Consider the following 14,396-nt stretch of genomic DNA (forward strand, 5'->3'; position numbering starts at 1 on the left):
CCTCGTTCTGCTATTCCTTTTCAGGAATTCAAAGTTATGCAGAGTGCAAAAAAAAAGGATAAGAATGGTAAGCCAAAGAAATAAAAGTATGAGATAAGAACAAGAAAAGGAAATATTGTAAATCTAGTTTACATCAATATCACTCAGCATTCCACTTCATACTTCTCTACTAGTAAACCATCTTTACTTTCATTATGTCAGTACTTCAAATTGTCTCTTGTTCTTTACATTTCTTTCTTTTTCTGGGCCTTATTGACTCCATTCATCCATGAATTTCTTGGTCTTTTTCTTCTTGATCCATTTACACTTCTTCATATATTTGTTTTCCAGTTCAATTCCCATCATTCTCAAAAAGGCCATTCAATTTCCTTCATACTATTTTGTATTCAGTTGATATTAATTCAGTGCCCATTCATTTTGATCCCATCTCCTGTTTTACCATGTTCTCACCCTCAGCTAATTTCACATCTTTCAACAAGCAGATATCTTGCAGCTTGTACCAGTATCTGCATGTCTCTATTTCTTCATTTTCAAGCAGACTATGAAATCCACAGATGCCCTCCTTGCTCTTGTGTTTCAGCATTGACTTGCTCAGTTTTTCTTGTCTGAGATGCTATCTCAAGTTTAATAAGTTTTCAGATCCCTGTTGCCCATTGCATCATACACTATATATACACATACATACATACATACATACATACATACATACATACATACATACATACATATGTAAAAAAAGCAACTTTAAAAGAAGTGCAAACAATGTGAGGGTTACAATTCCACATCCTCAAAATTGAATTTTTTTTGTCTTCAAATCCAAGGTGCCATACAACTCTGTTAAAGGTTAGGCTGTTACTAAAAGAATGGGGGGGAACCTTCCCCCCATTTTCATTAGTAAAAGATGCATTGTATAAGATAGTATATGCCACCTGTAACTATTTATTTACAACATTTAGCCAATACTGTTCTGCTATAAGTGCAACAACCTTTTTAAAATAGCAAAATAAATCAATCATTATGCAATTAAAATGAATATACTTCTAGCAGCATCTAGGAGTAGGGGAATTGTTAAAAAGGAGAGTTATTAAATATAATTCAAGTTATTCTAATCTATCTCAATCAGAATTCTTGGAATATGATGCAAAACTTTGCCTCCAGTTATCTTTCTTAACAATAATTATTTAATTTCCTAATGGATTAGAGACTACTTTCATAATTTAGCAAAATGTTTTTAATCTTTAAAAGTTTACAGTAACAGGTTCAGCTGCAAAGAGTTGCTTAAGTTTTTCGAATGCGGCCTGACATTCCATAGTCCATTTTAATGGCTTCCCCGGTTTGGGTTTTGCCTCTCCTTTTGACTTTAGGAGGTTTCTAATGGTAGCGCAATGCTGGCAAAGGATGGAATAAATTGACGATAAAAATTCACAAATCCCAAGAAACTCTGCAATTGTTTGCGGGTGCGGGGGGGTGGCCATTCGGTGACGGCTTGAACTTTAGCTGGGTCCATCTCGATGCCATTGTGGGAGATGCGATAACCAAGGTAGTCCATTTTTTCCTGATGAAATTCACATTTAGACAATTTGGCATAAAGCTCCGCTGCGCGGAGTTTTTTGAGAACTGAAGGCACCAATGTCACGTGTTCCTCACTTGTTTCCGTATAAATAAGGATGTCATCGAGATAGACTATCACGCCTTTGTATAGGTGGTCATGCAAAACTTCATTTATTAGTTGCATGAAAAGTGCTGGTGCCCCCTGTTGGCCAAAAGGGAGTACTCGAAATTGAAAACAACCAAGTGCGCAGTTGAAAGCAGTTTTCCATTCATCTCCCTTTTTAATCCTGACTCTGTAATAAGCCTCCCTTAAGTCCAATTTTGTGGAAATCCTCCCTTTACCCAAATGGGCCATGTCCTTCATCAGAGGGAGGGGGTAAACATTGTGTACAGACACAGCATTTAAGTTCTTATAATTCACACAGAGGCGAAGAGAGCCATCTTTTTTTTCTCTAAACAGCACTGGAGCAGCCACTCGGGGCCTGGCAGGTTCAATAAACCCCCTTCATAAATTTTTATCAATAAATTTTCATAATTCGTCCATTTCACGGCGGGTCATTGAGTAAATTTGGGGGTTTGGAAGTTTCCCCCCTGGGAGAATATCAATACTGCAATCTCTTGCACGGTGAGAGGGTAACTTATCAGAGGATTTCTCACTGAAAACATCCTTTAGGTCCCAATATTCTTTTGGGATTTTCTCCTCCCCCTCAATTTTTTCTTGTCCTGTGGCCGTTAGGTTAGGTTTAGCGTTAATGGGCTTTGGAGCCCCCCCTCACCCTCAGGAGGTGTTGCGGATCGGATGCGCAACCTCCCTTTCCGCCAATTGATGCGTGGGTTCCACTTCCGTAACCAAGGTAATCCTAGTATGAGAGGCCGATCCATTCCTGGGGTGACAATAAAACGTATAGTCTCTTGGTGAGTTCCCATCCACATGTCTATTGGCTAAGTTACAAAATGGGCAAGGCTCCCTCCAGCTATTGAGCCGTCCAGCTGGCAAAAAGCAATGGGAACTTTTAAAGTTTTCAATTTCAGCCCCAGTTTTTCCACCACCTCAGGACTAACGATGCAACGTGTGCATCCTGAATCTAAGAGGGCCAGCATTTTTTCTTGCGCTCCAATAGAGGGCACTTTTAGCTCTACTAGGATAGTCATGGGGCCTGATCGGGAACTTACCAGACGTTCGTTGTCAGATTCGGTTTCACTTTCTTCCGATGAGGAGGATGGTTCCTCCTCCCTTGGGGTGGGATGGAACTGCACAGTCGGCTCCACCCCTTTCATGGCGGTTTCCCTTCTTTTCCCGGGCTGTTTGTCTGGTTTTCTCTCTCTCCCAGTAGTAGGTTTTTGTCCCATCTTGGTGCGGCAGTTTGCTGCGATGTGCCCCTCCTCCCACAACGGAAACAGGTGATGACTCGGGGCTTGCTAGTAGACCAACTTTTCCCTCCTTTTGGAACTCTTTGGAGGGCCTTGGGTGGGGAGTAGCCTTCTCTTTTTTACTGTCATCACAGTACTTGTCTCAGGCCAAGTCAATTTCCACATCCGCTGCCAATTCATACCAGTGCTACAATGTGCGGGGAGCCCCCCTGTTTACACAGTTATGGTATATATCTTTGTTTCAACCATCCATGAAGCCATCCAACAGGGCTTGTTCGGACCAACCCCTTATATAAACAGACAATTCACGAAATTCTTGCGTATATTCAGCAACTGGCCTGTTTCCCTGGGTGAAGGTTTTAAATTTAGTTCTGGCTTTTCGCTCTGTGAGTGGATCATCAAAGCGTTTCCTCAGGGCAGCCATAAACCTATTGTAATCTCTCAGTAGGGGGGAATTAGCGTTATGCAGAGCAACCATCCAAGCAGCCGCTTTCTCTTCTAATGCCAGGGTAACAATTCTTACCTTGGCTTCTTCTGTAGGTAAATCCTCGCCAAACTGATGCATGTAATTCCATACTTGAACTAAAAAAAATCCAAGATATTTTACCTCCCCACCGAATTTCATTCCAAGTGGAGGAACTTTAGCCATCCAGCGTCTGCGGACCTCCCCCTCTTGGGATGGCTCTGGTGGCTGCTGCTACTGGGGTTGGGGCTCGTTCATCCTGATCATCACCACCATCCGCGCCCCCAGTCTCTCTTGGGCAGAACAGACCCTCTGCAGTTCTCTCCTCTGTTTCTGGGAGAAGATCTTCTCTTCCAGGACCACTCTCACGTAAACGTCGCCTCTCCCAAGCCTCTTCGAAGAGTTTCATGGCCTGAGACATCATAAGGTTCTCTTCCTCGACCTCCTGCCACTCAGCGGCTGGACGCTTCTGTCTCCTTGTGGTGACCCCAAACGGAGTTTCCTCGGGATCATACTTCTGCCCCACTCCCAATGTCGATCTGGGGCAAACGGATTGTTCTTCCAAGAGGGCAAGAGGATGCAGTTGCTCCCATGTCTTCCTCCTGGTCGCTGGCTGGGTGGGACATTCTTTTGAAGTTTGAGATTTTATTGCATTCCCCTCAGAAGGTGTTAACTCCGGGTTGAATGCAAAACTGAGATCTTCCTTAATGTCAGGGCAGCCTCCATCAGTAACCAAGAAAGAAACCACTCAACTCAATTTTTCAGAATTAAGAATACTTTTACTGGTTATGAGTAGATAGCAGCTAGCAAAGCAAGATCTGAGGCAAAAGCGCACGTAATCATAGATATCAATATGTGACCCAACTCCCTCCCCCTAGTAACCCCATCCCCCAGTCCAATCCGCACACCCCACTGGTGTCATGTGGGTTGCATCTTCAAAAGGCATCATCAGGTTGGTATGCTGGACAGTTGGCCTCAGCGGCAAATCCACTATCTGCAGCATGCACAGTAGATGGTGAGAAAATCACTCCCTTCTTCATTCACTCCTGTGCTTAAGCTTCCCCTCCCAAATACCATGTTATCTCCCCGCCTCCCCATTTCAATGGCAGCCGAAAGCAAGCAGCAAAGCAGAGGCTGACAATTCCACTTACAAAGCAATATTGTATCTGACTTAAAAACTAATACAGCTAAGGTAAAATAACACCCCACTTTAGATTTAAAACGTTCCCCTTCTTGACTATGGGAGAACTCAACAATACAATTTTAAAATGTTGATATCAGGTAACTTAAACATGTTCAGCACTTTGCAGCTGTTGGCTCATACTTCATCTAAAAATAAAATACAATTGGGGGGGGGGGGGTTGTCCACTAGAGGGCGTATATAACACACTGCTGAAAGTCTACAAACAGTACTGAAGTCAGCAACTGATAGAAGTAGGAAGTAGATGAGAAGAATTTGGATAACCCTACAGGAGAAGTATTTGAAATTTTTGTGAAAACTGTGCCTTTGTTTGTAAAATTAGTGGTTTGAAAGTCAACGAGGAACCCTAGAATGAAGTTAGTTTCACTTTGATCCTTTATAGTTTATTGCTGGAGTTAATGAAAAACCCTCCAGTTAAGCCTACTTAAAGAGATTTTCATTCCCATTGTCCTACATTTTTTATCCCTGCAATATCCAGTCAGCCTTTTGAATGCAAACTCTCCAGGGAGGGGCTCCACGCATAGACTTATTTCTCTTGTAAGCTTACTAGAACATTGTTCTTACTTATTTCCCTTACCCAGCCTCAAATACCATTCAGCTACCCAATGTGACTCTTGAGATAAGGTGGGAGGGTGGTGCTTTTAACTGGATTCATCCTCTCTCAAAAAAAGGGGAAAAAAGGAATCAATTGTGAAATCTAAAAATACAGAAGTATCTAACAGTTTCCAGGGTAATAGGGGACCATGGTAACTAAGTGCTAGCTTTGAGATCTGATGGAAGACAATTGGGGGGGGGGGGGCATGGGTGAAATACGGCCAATTAACTGTGTAGAAATGTTCCTGAATAAAATACCATGCGTTAACCCTGCAGGTGCTAGCGTTACATAATTTTCAGTGTATTCAAACTGAACAATTGTGATCTGATTACTTTAAATTGGTGTCTTGGTGGGCGAAAACAGGCCGTTTGCTCTGACGTTGGCTGGGGAGAGCTTTCTCTTCTTGACACGGCTCCCTCTGAACCTTTTTGTGGATCTTAACAGACAGACCAGCACAGATGTGTACGCACACATGCACACACACACACACACACACACACACACACACACACAAACAGAGGCACTGCTCTAATCTAATTTGAAGTTGGGAATGAAATAGGCACCGAACTTTACATTTTTAATTACCTAATTGATAGCTTAGATATTCATTGAGGATACTGTTCTTTTAATCAGGAAATGCAGTTAATTTGGTTTCTACGTCCCTGTACCGTAGGAGACGGGTGGTAGTCAGTTTCCAGGAGAGATGAGTTTGGTCTTGAATTATGTGAGGAGCATTTTTAATGATGATTTCACCTCCATGCAGTCGTTCATTAGCTTTGATGTGAGGTGCTTTAAGTGGCCTGTGGCATTTGCTTTTCCCTCTTGGGTACTGAAAAGCACCATGTCAGAAATAGCAATAGCACTTTGACTTATGCTTTCCGTCCCTCTCTAAGCGGTTTACAGAGTCAGCTTATTGGCCCTCAACCATCTGGGTCCTCATTTTACCCACCTCGGAAGGATGGAAGGCTGAGTCAACCTTGAGCAGGTCAGAATCGAACTCCTGGAGTGAGCAGTAAGGTAGCCTGCAGTACTGCATTCAAACATTGCAGAGGCCAACACTGCCATGAGAGAATCACTCCATGACTGAGCTTAACTAAAATGTATATTTTTTTTTATTATTTAGAACTTACATCTAGATAAAAAGCATGAAGAAGCAAGTAACCTGCTTTCCAGTTCCGTTCTCCTGTTCAGGGCAACAAAAGAAGATCAGCTGGGAGGCAGCGGGGGCGGGGCCAGCCTGTTTGCCAGTTCTCCGAACTACTCAAAATTTCTGCTATTGGTTCTCCAGAACCTGTATAAAATTGGCTGAATACCTCTGGTCCAAATACTGTTTGGATTTGGACTTTTACTCTTTCTTCTGGAAATTCTACTAAGAATAAGATGGCAAGGTTTCTTTTACTGTGAAGTCTGTCTGGGGAAAAGGAAAATGAAAAGTTGGAGCTAGGTGGGGGGAAAGATTCTGGCTGTTCTTTCCACCACCACCCCCCTCTGCTACATAAATGCTCCTAACACTTGTTGCTGTTTAATGTTTTTTTTTAATTGTTGCACAGAGACCTTCAATTGGACATAGTCGACTATGATTTGTTCCATTAATTTTATTAAGTTGAATTTTCCATTTGCATGACACATTGAACCAGAGGTGGGTTCCTACCTATTCAGTCCGTTTCAGCCAAAAAGGTACTAACTCTGGTGGACACGTGACTGTACCGGTTCTATCCTTGGCAGCGCCATCTTGATTTTCTGTTCTACACATGTGCAGAACAATCTTCATTGAAAAAAATGTAATTTTTATTCCTTTTTTTAGTGTGCGCATGCGCAGATCATTTTAAGTGCAAGCGCGTGCACACGCGCAAACATTTTCAGGCACCGAACCGGTAGTAAAGGCGGCCGGAACCCACCCCTGCACTGAACCATACATTAGTATCATGGACTGTATACACACTATACTAATTAAAATATGACTGCTGACCTATGGTTGAGGGCTAATCTATGCAACAGGTTGCCTCACTATGAGAACAGGCTACTGTTTCATGAGGGCAGGAACACATGGAACTATTTTTCTATCTATTCCAAACCATCAGAAATCACCCTTTCCCCCCCAGCTTCTGCCAGCATAAGAAGTGCTGTCTGATTTGCTTCCTTCATGGGACACAAACACCTCCACTCAAACTGGCCTCGTCCCCTTTGGTTACAGTTGTTGCCCCCATGGCCATCTTGTCCCAGGGTGCCCTCTTTCTTCGGAAAGGACCTTCTACTACTGTTCTGCCTCTTTCTTCCCCCTTCTCCTTCTCCCTCTCCCAATGAAAATCACATGTCCTGAAAGACTTGCTCGATGAGAAAGACATTGACGCATGCTTTCCCAGCGCAGGTGGGAAAGATTAAAAAAAAAAAAGCTGGGGAATTCGCCAATCAAAAGATGAAGTCCATGCAATTTGGCAGAACATCTGGCCATTGCTCTAGAGGGTGGGACTGAACTCCAGAAAGGTATTTGCTGAACCAGCTTTACTTCTAGCCACTTTTCATAGGGAGACAAGCAGTTTCAGGCTACAGTGTAGTAGTAGAATATGCCCAAGTATCGCCTATGAATTGAACCATTTTCTTGAGGTAACAAGGACTGTAATTTATGTTTCCCAGAACTGTGCATATCTTAAGGCCTGGATCAATATTTTCAAGAATTTCTCCACACCAGTGTTTCTCAATGGTAACTTTAAGATGTATGGACTTCAACTCCCAGAATTCCCCAGCCAGCCATACTTAATTCTGCAACCTGAAGTCCACACATCTGAAGAGTTGTGAGGATTGAGAAACATTGGTTCAGACTCTTGGTTTTGGTCTAATACACAAACACTCAGCAAGCCTTTATCCTAACGGCTGTGATTTACATGAGAAAAAATCACAGGGAGAAATAATCGTTAACTTTCTCCCATTGTACGATCTAAAGTCCGTGGACATGAGCTGGTTTGAATTAGATGGTTTAAATTTTGAGAAAATGCCCAAAATAGCCTGTTAGTTAAAGTTGTGCTTTTCTCATATTTGTCACCCTAGAACACAACATTATGAAGCATTAGGCAGGGACACTGCTTCAATGCAAAGCAAGGCACAATGTACAGAATGGAAGGACAATCCAGAGGGAGATAAGCAGCAACTATTTTTCACCCTCAGATAACTTGACAGTAAATCTTCCTGCTGAAGAAAAAATGCCACAGAAAAGCTCTTCCTTCTGATTTCTTTGGAAATGATTGTAAAGCCAAGACAGGCAAGCTCAATTCTTTAATTAATCTTTATTCTGTAAAGCAAAGAAAGATGTTTAGCAGGCCAGCTAAGTAACTGCAATATTTATAGATTCACTTTCAAATCAATTTCCCTGATAGGCAAGAGCAGCAGCCACGTCACTCCAGCAAATATCCCGTTGCTATGGAGATTTTGTCATCATAGCAGGGCAGCCTGTGAGCCCAGCTTAGTAGGAAGCTGTCAGGTAAGGTGCTGGCCTAAGTGAGTTTGAACAGAAAATAATTTAATTAAACAATGATGATGCAAGGAGGGAAAGATAGCTCATTAACTGGATTAAATCTTCTGCAAGACGTCTTGCCCATAGAACCAGCTTCTCTAGGAAATGATAAACTACAAAAAAGCATGTCCTTTCAAGGCATGATACTCTGTACACAAAGGTGAGAATATATTACTTTACTGCCATTTACCACATTGAGCAGCGTGGTGGTCTAATGGTGAAGACACTTGCCTCCCATTCAGAACGTTCAATCCTTGGTCGCAGCAGATGTTTCTCTTCTAGGGCACAAAGAAGAAAAATTGTTGCAAACTCCGTGTGGCGTCAGGAAGGGCATCTGGCCAGTAAACGCTCCGCTCCATCCAGTTGCCCTGAACTCTACTCCAAATTAAGGGATTGTGAGACCCTAAAAGGGAGTTTATTGTAGTTTACCACATTGAGCAGTAGCCTGCGTAATTGTGTAGCCTTCAACCCTCTTTTTCTGCTTCAGAGCTTACTGTATATTAAGAGTGGATACTGGGCAAATTCTGGCTTAAATCTTAAAAGTGATTATGGTGGGTAGCCATAAATAAATTGCTCGGGTCCATTTGTGATACATTTGTAATAACACTTTCCCTGTTCCTTTTCAAAGTTATTGGAAGTATTGGAGCCTTATAACGCAATATAAAGTTACTCACTTTCTAGCACTTTGTGCTCTTTTGTGAGCATAAAAACTTTCTGATTAGCTTGGGAAAGAGTCTTATATAGACAACTAGGTGAGGTGGCAGTCAGTAAATATCCTCAGTGTTCAAAAGATTTGTGCATGAATCGTGCGTGAGCACATGTCATGCAGTAAGTATTTTTGAGATAAAGTTGATAAACTGATGTAGTACAACAGGGCAAAGCCCCGTGTAATTGCTCAAAATTTTATCAGAATTTTAGTACGGGACCACATACATTTCTCTTGTAGTTTTCTGGGATATATAGTACACCGGAGAAGAAAAGAGACTCATAATAACGTTTGATAAAACGTTTTATTAGCATATTTTTCTCTATTCTGATGCTCTTCAGTTAATGGCTGAACACACCTGGTGCACATAATTCTGGAGAGTGCTACATTGGAAAATATGATGTCCAGCATGCTTCAATACCTCTGTTAAGATCTGAAATTAAAGTTCTGTATTCATATTCTCATATTCTCATACTCTTCATACCTTAAGTCACTTTGCAAGAGAAACTGATACAATTTAATTAAATTTTAGTACTGGCCAACTTCAAACTGACTCTGGGCATTGTACAGTAAAATCAAACGAAGTGGGAAAACACAATATAATAAAACCATTAAAAACAAAGCAATAATAAAAGCAAAAAGAAACTAGATAGAAAGTCTGGCTAATAATACCCATATCCTCAAACATATCCAATACGGCCCCTAATCACCGTAACACAAAGGATTGTTACACTACTAGTTGTTCAGCCTGCATCTATGTACCCAATCTGTGTTTTGTCCTATCAGCATCACCGACTGCAGATCACAGATGTCTTCAGCTTAATGTCACTTGTATGCTTCTGGTTCTACAGCACGCAGACTGCACCTTTATTCAATCTTTGTTCAAGCCAAGGAAATCAGGAACTAAATGCAAAGGACGCAAGCCAGCCAGTTGCTGTTAACACCACAGAATTTCCAGTGTGAAATAACAAGTGTCTTTTCACTTGACTTTATAAATCATAAAAAATAAACACGTTTCCTTCATTTTTCTACCTTCCCCAATATGCATTTATCCACTGTTATTTGATGCATTTCATGGGGCTTACTCCTGATAAATTGCAGCAATGGGAGAGGGGAATATTGTGGGGTACTTCAACGGAAATATATATGGTGAAACCATTGGCAAATAAATAAAAGTGTCTTTTTCTCTACCTAGGGCTTGGCTTTTCCACAAACTAGGCAATCAAAACAGAGCAAGGAGGTAGGATGCCTGCCAGGAACTTTAACCAATAAGAAAATGCATCTTCCCTGCCCCGGAATACACCTGTTCTCATGCCACTTATATGTATTGCTAAGGCAATGGGGAGCAAAAAAAAAACGTTCTACAAGGGTGACAATAAGGAGATTTTACAGAGTTTATAAGGGATCATCAATGGTCCGTAGCCGATACCACGTAATGGCCAGAGGCAAATCAGGCAACATACTGGAGCATTCAATGCATGTGGTGTAATTAACTGTCTAGGCTGCTTCATAGATAACTGATGATTCACATGAATGCTATTCTACATCTTGTAAATGATTCCTGGGGACCAGCATGGCTCTTTTTATAAATCTTTTACTAACAGTTCACTGGGTGGCTATTGTAGCATGAGAAAGTTTCTCATTTAAATTCTTCAGGTGTGACTCTCTCCGAACAGTCTACTGGATCCTTTTTGTAAATGTTTGGTTTTGTGTTGAAGAGAAGCTAGAATCATGTAAGCATTTGTAATGAACAGTTTTTTTAAAAAAAAAATATTGTTCAGTTTCACAATAGTATCTAGGCTGAATGGTCAGACAGAGAAAGGAGAGGAAGTTATTTGCAGTTACAAAGAAGACATGATTGCATTTCCACCATCATTCTGAACTATCCATCCACTCCACGTGGAACAAAAATCTGACAAATATTAAATGTGAATACATATGTGAGCAGGCAGTAAATTGGGGATATTCGAAGTAATACACTTCATTTTGTGAATCATTCATGTTGCCTATCTTCTGGAGTGTTGGCTATTCCTGCCAGCTTGGTGTCATCTGCAAATTTGATGAGTTCCCCATTTATTCCCTCATCCAAATCATTGTTGAAGATGTTGGAGAGTACTGGGCCTAAAACAGAGCCTTGGGGTACTCCACTGCATACTTCCCTCCATGTAGATGCAGTTCCTTTGAGGACTACACGTTGAGTATATAAGTGAAAAGAGAGCAAAAGTCATAAATATCATTTTTAATTTTGAAGAAAATATTTAGCCTTATCTTTCCTTTTTTTTAAAATGTCTTAATTTTGTTGTCTGCATGACACCCTGACCCAGAGATATGCTGTAGTGATTCATAACTGATTCTATCATGTGAACTCTCTGTCTCATGCTGTATGTATAGCTCTGATAGTGCATTGAATGAGTGAGCAATTTCTATTTTAGTCTCTTGGCATTAGTAGTTCTTAGTTTTTCCCCTCCTTGAGTTTTTCATAATGAGACTACCTATGTTACCAGAGAGCAATACAACTTCTTAATCCCTCAAGCACTCACGGATTTTGAAAATAAATATCAGCAACATTGAGCCACTACAGTTAGTCTTAATGACTACTGTACAATTGGGACCCGCAACTCATCATTAAAGTGACGTGATTTGCAATTTCACTGATGGATCTGCCATTGACTCTGTTTGTTTCAAGCCAGCTGTGAAATGTGCAAATGGTATTCATTAGAAGGTGGGATGCTGCACCAGTCGTAAATTCCTGCTGACTCTGGAGTGCTTGAATCTCTCTCATGTGACTTCAGGGACGCTGCCCCGGTTGTAATTTTTTAGGACTGGTTGTAAAGAAGCACTTTCAGCACCGTCATAATTTCAGATGGTTGCTAAACAAAGCCCTCGTTAAGCAAGAACCACCTGGGTTAAGATGCAGAGTCGCTTTCCCCTTGCCTCCGCATTTTTATCTCCTCCAATTAGCAGTATTTGAAAAACCCTCACATATTGATTGAATTGGTCCATGATTTTCCCTTTTGAAATGATACCTGATTCTTCCCTCCCCAAAAGCATTATGAGCTGTGAATTTACATGAGCATAAAGTTGTAGAGTTTAATTGGCAGGATCAGAATGTTAAAAAATGATCTGAAGAGAGTGATGCTTAGTTCACTGAGAAAAGCCCAGGCGGGAAGGCTGAAGCTTTGCTTTGTGACTCTGAGTAGCTAATTGCAGAAGGGCTAAGATGATGATGTTGATGTTGATTGTTGATGACGATGATCTACAAGCTTATACCAGGCGATGGAATTGTCTGAATCTGAGGAGGTCCTTAAGCCAGGGGATTCCAAAGACTGGGTATCTCACTATGCTTAAGAATAATAAATATTGACATTCAGTCATTGATCTAATTTGCCAAGCCAAATTTGTCTCTAGTCATGAATAAGCTGTTTACCTATCTTAAGTTCCAGATAGTAAACAATGGCTATCTCCAATGTGCCAAAATCAAATATGTATCTCAGTACCCCAGCTACTTTGACAGGACTGAAACTCTTCTTTTTTTTTTTATCATTTTGTAAAAAACAAAAACTCTCAATTGTTCAATCAGGGCCAGGAACAAAATGGCCGTTCTCACGATGTCAGTTATAGGAATTAAAAAGAAAATGGGATCGACGTAGCCACTGTCACACCAAAACCCATTTCTCTGCCAGGGTGGGAAAAGGAAGATAGCTACAGGTAGTTCTGGACTTAACGACTACAACTGAGCCCAAAATGTATGTTGCAAAGTGGAAAATGTGCTAAGTAGTTTTGCCCCATTTTACGACTTTCCTTGCCACGTGTGTGTGCATCACTGCAGCTGTTAAATTAGTAATACTGTTGTGAAGTGAACCTGGCTTCCCCATTGACTTTGCTCATCAGCAGGTTGCAAAATGGGATCGTTTGACCCCAGGACACTGCAACCGTTATAAATATAGGAACCAGTTGTCAGGCATCCAAATATAAATCATGTAACCACAGGGATGGGACAGTGGTCGTAAGTGTAAAAAAATGGCCATAAGTCACTTTTTTCAGTACCATTGTAACTCTGAACGGTCACTAAATGAACTGTAGTAAGTTGAGGACTACCTATATGGGCTTGTCTCCTTTTCAGGTTGAGACATAATATGTGGCCACGATCTGAATAAGTAACCACATAAGAAGACAAGTGATAAACCAAATTAAGAGTGGTATTTATGCTGTAGCCAGAATTGTAATGTTTGGCCCAGGACTGGACATCAGCCAGATCCAATCACTTTACGTTTTACTGCATTAGCTGAAACATAACCCATATCTGAAGGATATATTTCCTGATGTAATTTCTGGTAACTACTACTTCTCTTATTATAGTTTAAATCAATGCAACGTAAGTGAAAGATAGAAAGCTTTATTAAAATTTAAGTATACTAGACTGACTTCTCTACCCCATAACATTTAAGAGAGGTGTTAAAACATATATTTTATCTAGAGGAAATGCAATGCATAGAATTATTTGAGGCAATCTAGGGTTCTTTTCAGAAATGTCTTCTGATCTCATTTTTAGTGCTGAAGTATTTATGATTCATTCTGCCTTTAGTGGTTTGTTCTGGAGATTGCCTTGTGCCGGTAACTAAAATAGAAATGCAACAAAACCTTAGATCACCAACAATCTTGTTCCCTAAAATCAGATACTAGCCATCTGGTCTTAGGCCTTGTGGATAAGAACACAGTATTGTACTTCAGTTTGATTTATTCCAAGAAGGATCTATCTTTTAATGCTCAAGCTAGCATAATCATTATATAAAGCATCTGTCATAAATACAAAACAGATTATTTTTCTGGAGCTTTTCCAAAGAGGCTTCTTTCCAACACTCTGTGTGTGTTTTTATGTGTGTGTTTGTGTGTGTGTGTGTGCGTGTGTGTGTGTACGCGCAACTTGATTTGTCTGATTTGTATTCTGTGATTGTGTGAGTCGTATGTATAAATGATGTTCTTAGTTTAGCAGCATTGATA

Source organism: Natrix helvetica (assembly GCF_964273705.1).
Source record: "Natrix helvetica genome assembly, chromosome: 1".
Lineage (NCBI taxonomy): Eukaryota > Metazoa > Chordata > Lepidosauria > Squamata > Natricidae > Natrix > Natrix helvetica.